The sequence below is a fragment of the Natrix helvetica genome (assembly GCF_964273705.1).
Source record: "Natrix helvetica genome assembly, chromosome: 12".
NCBI lineage: Eukaryota > Metazoa > Chordata > Lepidosauria > Squamata > Natricidae > Natrix > Natrix helvetica.
The window spans coordinates 17,314,260-17,322,695 of NC_138556.1; positions in this window are offsets into that span (position 1 = coordinate 17,314,260).

The window sequence follows — 8,436 nt, forward strand, 5'->3', positions numbered from 1 at the left end:
TTTTCAATATTTTCCAGGATACTTCATTTTTCTAGGAGAGGAGTGGATGCTGACTTCCTGCAGAAGGAAAGGAGGAAAGAAGGAAAAAAGAAGAAAAGAAGAAAAGAAGTAGGAAGGGAGGGGGAGGGAGGGAGGGAGGAAGGAAGGAGAAGGATGGAGGGAGGAAAAGAAGGAAGGAGGAGGGAGGAAAGAAGGAAGGAGGGAGGGGGAGGGAGGGAGGAAGGAGGAATGGAGGGAGGGGAGTGAACAAGGAAAGAAGTGAGGGAGGGAGGAATGAGAAAGGATGGATGGATGGAAGGAAGGAAGGAGGGAAGGAAGTAGAGAAACATTGACAGTAGAAAAGAAGGGAGAGAAACAGTTTTCCTCTCCAGGACATAAAAAGACATTCTTCACCATCCAAGTCATGTTTTGGGCACTGCTATCAGCTCCAGGAGATGTCAAGGTTTGGGCACATAACAATTGAATTTTTCCAGCCCAAGGAGAGAGGCCTGTTGATTGATAACTCCATCGCAAGCTGCCATCTCGGAATGTTCCTCAGATGTTGCATTGAAATTCAAATTGCACTTCCTCGTCTGCCACTTCTTTAAATGACTAATTGTCAACTTTAAAAAAAACTACACAGAGAAAGAACAAACCGCTTGGGGCTGGCAACTTGGAAGGGTGGGGGGTGAGGCAGCACTCCCCCACCCAAACACACACACACACACACACACACACACACTTTTAATAACAGGTCACACACAACTCTTGGGAGAAGGAACAGTTTCCATACAACAGATGTTGGCTTCACTTTTTTAGCACAATGAGCTGCACACTCAATGATTTATGACATGCTTACACTGAGGTTGGCACAATTCATATTATAGTTATTTCTGAATGATGCAATTCCAGCTGGGGGAGGGAGGGAAGGGAGGAGATGAGAGGGAGAAGTGGAGAGGGGAAAGGAGGGAGGAAGGAAGGGAAGGAGGGAGGGAGGAGGGAGGAAAGAGGGAGGGAGGGAGGAAAGAGAGGTAGATGAGGAAGGAAGGAGGGAGGGGAGAAGAGGAGAGGGAGACAGGAAGGGAAGGAGGGAGGAAAGAGAGGTAGATGAGTAGGGAGGGAGAGGGAGAGGAGGAGAGGATGAGACAGAAAGGGAGGAGAGGGAGAAGTGGAGAGGGGGCGAGGGGGGAGAGGAGAGGGAGGGGGGGAGGAAGAAAGGAGGGAAGGAGGAAAGAGAGGTAGATAAGTAGGGAGGGAGGAGAGGAGAGGATGAGACAAGAAGGGAGGGAGGGAGGAAAGAGGGGTAGACAGGAGGCAGACAGGGAGGGAGGGAGAAAGGAAAGAAAGAAAGAAAGAAAGAAAGAAAGAAAGAAAGAAAGAAAGAAAGAAAGAAAGAAAAAAAGAGAGAGACCTGGCCAACCTTGAAAGACGTGAAAAAAAATCAAAGGTCATCTATGATCCCATGACTGAAGGCCAACTACTTCACATTCATTATGGTAGTTTATGGTAATTTGTAGATCAGGATGGAGCTTTGATTTCAGGGTTCAGGGCAACAACTCGACTTTTTTTTGACAAACCCTGAAGCCCCCGCTGCTTGAAGTCAGGGTAGAGGAAGAGTGCGGGCCTGTTTGGTTCCTTCACCCAAGACTTTCAACCCAATTCGAGAAGGAGTCCATTTCCTGAGTTTGCGCCGGGAGTGAGTCCAGTGACGGATCCAACAAGCTCTCCCACATGCTCAGCCACCAGAAACCTAACCCAGGTTAAAACTAATGAAGTTTACCATGTGCTACTCATACCTCTGTTAGGTCTTTGCCTGACCTGGTTCTCTTTGTTGTCGGAACAAACAGCCATGTGCGCATTTCGAAGAGACGGTTATTTTTATTTCCATAACAGCTTGGTTTGATTTATTTTCTTGCCTCTCTCAGCAGTAACTCCTCCTAGTCAAGTGCCAGCTGGGCTGTTTACGACAGCCGTAAAAGTCAAAGGCAAACATAAAGCTGCACCTGTCATAATTGGGCTTGATATATATATATATATACCCACACAGACACAAACACACACACCCCAGACAGATGGGAAGGCAGAGCGGATCAATCCAAGGGAGAACACTCAGAAGGAAACCTACTTGGCTGGATCAGAAGAAGGCCTGTCGCCTTCAGCACAGTCTCATCTTATTCAACAGCTAAGGTAGCAATAGCAATAAGATATACCATGTATACCATATACCTGTGGTGGTGAACCTATGGCACGTGTGCCACAGGTGGCATGCAAAGCCATATTTGCCAGCATGCGAGCCATCAGCTCTGGGGTCCGTGCGCCTGCCAGCCACCTGATTTTCGTCTTTCCAGAGGGCTGGGAGAGGCCATTTTTGCCCTCCCCAGGATTCAGCAAAGCCTCCGGAGCCTGGGGAAGGCAAAAAACAGGCCCAATGGGCCAAGCGGAAGTCCGTTCCTTCGGCCGATCCAGGCCGATCCGGGAGCAACCCACCTCTGGTTTGTGATGCTGGGTAAGAACATTTTCCCTAGCAGAGTGTGTAGCTGTGTAGCTAGAGAGAAGTTCCCCTGAGTATGGGGCGATGAACGCGATGTCTGACCCAGATGGGATCCTGCAAACATTATCCTCGGACACGTACCATTCGCCTTCATTCGTGACTATCAATACCCCACAAACTTCCCCTATACCCATGTAAGCCATTCAACTATTACTCTTGTAGTAATCCCATTTTTCATTTGCACGGTAGCTGCGTTCACAGCTGTCATCAACGGAAAGGAAAATAGAGATAAATTCGTCTGAGTTTGGCGGCCCTCCTTCCGTGCAATTTCAATCGGTGAGACGCCCTATGCTGGGGTGGGGAGGGGCGAATCCAGCCTGCTTCAAATAACACCTTTAGCTTTTAATTAGAAAATGTGGCAGATCTTGCCAAGAAATGTTGCCATTTAAAGCGGTTGATAAGAAAGAGGCATACTGTCCCCCATGAGAGCACATCAATCTTCGGTCTCCGCCCTATTATTATTTCTCATTCTTTAAGCATCTCATCCGCTGGTGCTTTAAGCAAATGATGTGATCACGAGAGGGGGAAAAAAACTCGACAACCAACATCACACTTCATTCCTTCTCCATTTCACCATTCCAGTTCAGTGAACCTCCGACTATCTGATGGCTTCCAGATCAGATGGCTTTCCCCTAATGCCAAAATGCCAAGATCGTTAGGAAATGAAGTCCGATCCATCTTGAAAATATGTGACGATTGAAATCTGATTGAGGATAATCGCCAGCTGCATTAGAAGAATCATGAGCCACGGTGACACAGTGGTTAGAGTGCAGTACTGCAGGCAATTTCTGCTGACTGCCGGCTGCCTGCAATTTGGCAGTTCAAATCTCACCAGGCTCAAGGATTGACTCAGCCTTCCGTCTTTCCGAGGGGAGTAAAATGAGGACCCAGATTGTTGGGGGGAAATATGCTGACTCTGTAAACCGCTTAGAGAGGGCTGTAAAGCTCTGTGAAGTGGTGTATAAGTCTAAGTGCTGGTCCTACTTTCCTTCCTTCCTTCCTTCCTTCCTTTCCTTCCTCCCTCCCTCCCTCCTTCCTTCCTTCCTTCCTTCCTTCCTTCCTTCCTTCCTTCCTTCCCAGTGGTTACAATGCAGCATTGCAGACTAACTTTTCCTACTGCCAGCAGTTCGAACTTGACTGGCTTAAGGTTGACTTGGCCTTCCATCCTTCCGAGATGGGTAAAATAAGGACCCAGATTGTTGGGGGCAAGAGGCTGACTCTGTAAACCGCTTAGAGAAGGCTGTAAAGCACCGTGAAGTGGTATATAAGTCAAAGTGCTATCACTATTACTTTTGCTATCAAAATGGAGATATTCGTGTTCTAAGATATTAGACCTACCAGCTTGTTTAGCAGTCTAGCAAATATTCTACTTATGTAGACTTCATGGGTGGGGAAATGGCCAGCTGAATTGTCTTCCATTTAAAACAAACATAACCCTCCCCTCCCATATTTACAAAAGGAGAAAGTCAAGAATGTGATTTGGCCAGAAGCTTTTATTCCTCTCAGCTGTTTTTTTTTGGGGGGGGAGGATTTTTTTTAAAGGGTGGGTATGATAAAGCCTTTGGCCAGTGTGTGGGAAATGATTGTCAGGTTAGAGCTGATCGTTACAGATCAGTTTCTCTCTAGCGGAATAGACGTTTGTCGGTAATAAAATTATCTCAGATTACTGCAGCCGGCTTGGGAGGGGTGCACCTCCTAGGGGAATGTGATTTATGACACAGACTGAGGGGAGGGGAGGAACAGGGGTAAAGTTCAGCTATAAATCAAACAAAGCTTAGACTTGACTGCAAAAAGATCTTGCCTATGGCGCTCCTAATAAATGACTAGTTTTGTATTGAAACTTGGCTTGATACTCATGAATCAATTAGGGCATTTTTAGGAAACCTTACAGAGGTATATGTCTACTGTAAGTGCTATTGCTATCTTCTATGCCCTCCAAGAATATCTGTAGAGCAGAGGTGGTATTCAGTTGGTTCAGACTGGTTGACCCCTGGCAGCAATAATCTCAGGTGAGCCCGCCCACCCACCCTGGCCCCTATCCTATCCTGTCCTATTTAGGCATGGTTTTGAGGCTGGGCGCATGCATGGAAGGTATACGCATGAGCAAAGTGCTTGCACGGAAGGCTGGGCGCATGTGCGGAAGTAGGCGTGCATGCATCAGCATGGGGTGAACCAGTGGTAACAAAATGAGTAACCCACCAGTGCTCTAGAGCATAAGATCTGCTGAAGTTTTTTACATTTCCCCACGCAAAAAAATAATACCTTTAAAATATGCCCCACAATTCTTAATCATTCTCCGGTTTGTCAACATCTTCACCCTCAATTTCACTCCATGAGGATCAAGATAGTATCCTTCCCTTCTCCCCTTTCTCTTTTCCTCTCTCTCTCTCTCCCTCCCTCCCTCTCTTTCTCACTCTCTTTCACTCTCCTTCTCTCTTTCTTTTTCTCTCTCTTTTTCTCTCTTTCTCCCTCCCTCCCTCTTCCCCTTTCTCTCTCTTTCACTATTTTTCTCCCCCCCCGTCCCTCTCCTTCTCCCACTTTTTCTCTTTCTCTTCCTTTCTCTCTCTCCCTCCCTTCCTCTCTCCCTCTCTTTCTTTCTCTCTCCTTCTCTCTTTCTCTCTCTTTCACTCCCTCCCTCTCCTTCTCTCCTCTCTTTCTCTCTCTCTTTCACTCTCTTTCTGCCTCCCTCCCTCCCTCTCTTTCCTTTTCTCTTTCTCTCTTTCTCTCTTTCTCTTTCTCCCTCCCCCCTCTTTCCCTCTCTCCTTCTCTCCCTCTTCCCCATCTCTACCTCTTTACAGAGTGACCTGAAATCTCTGGAAGATCAATGCTGAGCTTTTTGTTGCTGCGGATTGTTGTTGTTGCTGTTGTTACAGAGTTTCTTCCCCCCCTCCCCCTTTGTGTCTCTGTGTGTGTGTGTGTCTGTGTGTGAAAGTAATACATTGCACAGAAGCGGCCGCACACATCCCCTGGAGAATTGTAATGAGCATTTCTCTGGGCTTTAATAGGCAACCTTCTCTGGCATTCTCCAATTCCAACTAATTCTTCCATTATCCTGTCTTAATGAACAACTGCAGGCTTTTACTTGCAAGACATTTCGCGCCAGCTTCCCATGAGCTGCTGCCCACAAATTCACTTTATGGGGCCTTCTCCTTTCCTGGCCCTCCCCAACCACCCATACCCCCACTGGCATGTTAGAATGGCTACTAGTTCTGCCTAACACACCTAACAACCCAAAAGAACAACAAGGGGAAAGTCTACGGCTTTTAAGGTCAACAACCTTAAACACTTAAAGAGCCATTTGGACCCATTTCCCACAGAAAAGAAAACACCAGCATTCAAACAGAGGCCCCGCATTCAATCTGGAGCTGGCCGGAAGTTTGGTTCCCCCACCATAGAGTCTCCTCCTAGCATGGTGTAATTTTGCCTCTGCCAACCGGAAGTCCGGTTCCCCATCACCACCACCACCACCACCACCACCATAGAGTTTCCTCCTAGTGCGGCATCCTTTTTCCTCTACCTGTCATAACTGAAAGCCCTATTAATTGTTCAGCCAACTGGAAAAACCCTCCCTTGCCATAGAGTCTTCTCCTGGTGCACTGTGCTTCTCCCCCTCCCCCAACAGGAAGCCCCTCTCAAAAGTGTGGTGCCGACCAGCGACAGGGAGCCGCAGCAGAGGGATGAAAGAGCCACAGGTGGCTCCAGAGCCTCAAGTTGCTGACCTCTGGGCTATGGGATCAAATCCAACAAGGATACTTGCTGGGTTTTGCATTGTTCCACCGAAAGACCCTGTCTCACATCTGCCATCTTCAGTTCTACATTTTGCTGGTATCCTATCATAAATTGTTAAGGGGTAGGAAGAGTGATCGGAAAGTAGAGAGTAGAAATCAGGGGGAAGGGGCGGGATACTTTGATGGAAACAAGAGGTGTGAGAACCTCTTCCTGTCTTCAAGGACACCCAGCCTGGGAAAAGAATGTAAAATTGCACCAAGTGGCACCAAGCATCCAAGCTGTTTCCCAAAAATCTCAGTGGCACCCCATTGGACAGGAATCGACTGGTCAAGGAGGAAGGGCTGGATAAAGAGCGGAAACATGTAGTGTTTTGCACAGGAATCTCAAATCTAGCCTTGCTTTTGCTGCAATCACTAACCCTTAATAAAAGAACCTATCACTTCAACCAAATGGAGTCGAGGGTATTTCTTTCCTAGGGACCTAGCTGGGGAAGGACTGACACCATGAACGGACTTCAGAAGTTACCTAGTCCATCACCTGCCAGCACAGAAATTATGTTGCTAAGCCAGCCAGGGGCCATTTTCTTGAAGAGGTCCTTAATCCCTGCCAATCACTGCAAGGGGGTGACTAACAGCATCAATCCTTGGCATTTAAGTAAGAAGAAAAAAAATCCCCAGACCTTAGAGGTTGCAAGCTTAAGGCAACATTCCCAAATCATGACGGACACATGGCGGTTCTTCCCAGCTGAGTTTTTTATAGTTTCACACCGATAGACGGAATCTTGCCTGATTGAGTCTCTATTCAACGCACTGCAGATGTGTAGATGATTTCATATATTCAGCCAGTGGACATGATTAAATCAAACAGAGCTTCATGTTTTTTCGGTTGCTACAAGAGAAGAGGCCACGGAAATATCTATGCGCTCAGCAACAATATTCTTGATGTGTGGCCGTTTTTCTTTCTATATATCCCATTCTTTTAAAACAGGTATTCCATAGTCACAATAAAGGTATCACAATGCCATTTTTATGGGCCCCGAGTGCCACCAAAGGAAGAGGAGAAGACAAGGAGCATTCCAAGCGGTGTAGACATTTAAAGAACGGAAGGTTTCCACCCCTCCAGAAAATATCTGAAGTAAAGAGAGTCAATTGGCTCAGAAGAGAGACTGATTATGGGGGAATTGAAAGAGACAGATCTTATTTCTCTTTTGTGTAACCTTTGCGTGCGTTCATTCAAACATCTGCTTGGTCCTGAGATTCGGTGGAGTGTCTGTCAGGAGCGACTTCTAAGTAGAGTCAAAGTAGACTTGATGGTCTTTGACATCTCATGCAATTGACAGTCCCTTTGGTCTAGTGGTGAAGGCGCCAGCCTACATGGCAGGAACTGGCGAGTTCTAGTCCTGCCTTAGGCATGAAAGCCAGCTGGTTAACTTTGGACCAATCACTAGGAGACTGTGAGTTCTAGTCCTGCCTTAGGCATGAAAGCCAGCTGGATGAATTTGGGCCCATCACCAGGAGATGGTGAGTTCTAGTCCCATTTTAGGCATGAAAGCCAGCTGGATTACTTTGGGCCCATCACCAGGAGACTGGGAGTTCTAGTTCTGCCTTAGACATGAAAGCCAGCTGGATGACTGTGGGCCCATCACAAGGAGACTGTGAGTTCTAGTCCTGCCTTAGGCATGAAAGCCAGCTGGATGACTGTGGGCCAATCACCAGGAGATGGGGAGTTCTAGTCCCGCCCTTGGCACAACTCTGGGAATCATTTCTGATTATGTACAATTCTGACAAGTGCCGAAGAAGGCATCTAAACAGCAACGGAGGTTCTGCCTGGCTGAAAACGAGAAGGAAAGACTGAGCTAGCTAAACGTTGGTTTTGCATGCAGGGAAGAGCCCTAGCAGCCACCCCTCCTGCTCTTTGCAAGCTGCTTTGATCTTTACTTTGTTGTTACTATGGTGACAGCTCAAAAATACAGAATTGCATGTCATGGTTTACTGTAAGTGACAATGTTTTATCTCTGTTGCAAAGCTGAGCACAGATGCTGCCCGTCCAGGCACATCTACCAATCCAAAAATTGTATAAAAACTGGGGACACACCAACAGTTCTGCTTCCCACCCACCCCTCCTCTCTACCATGTGCCAAAAGTTAAGGCTTCCCAACCTGACTTGCTCGGAGTTCC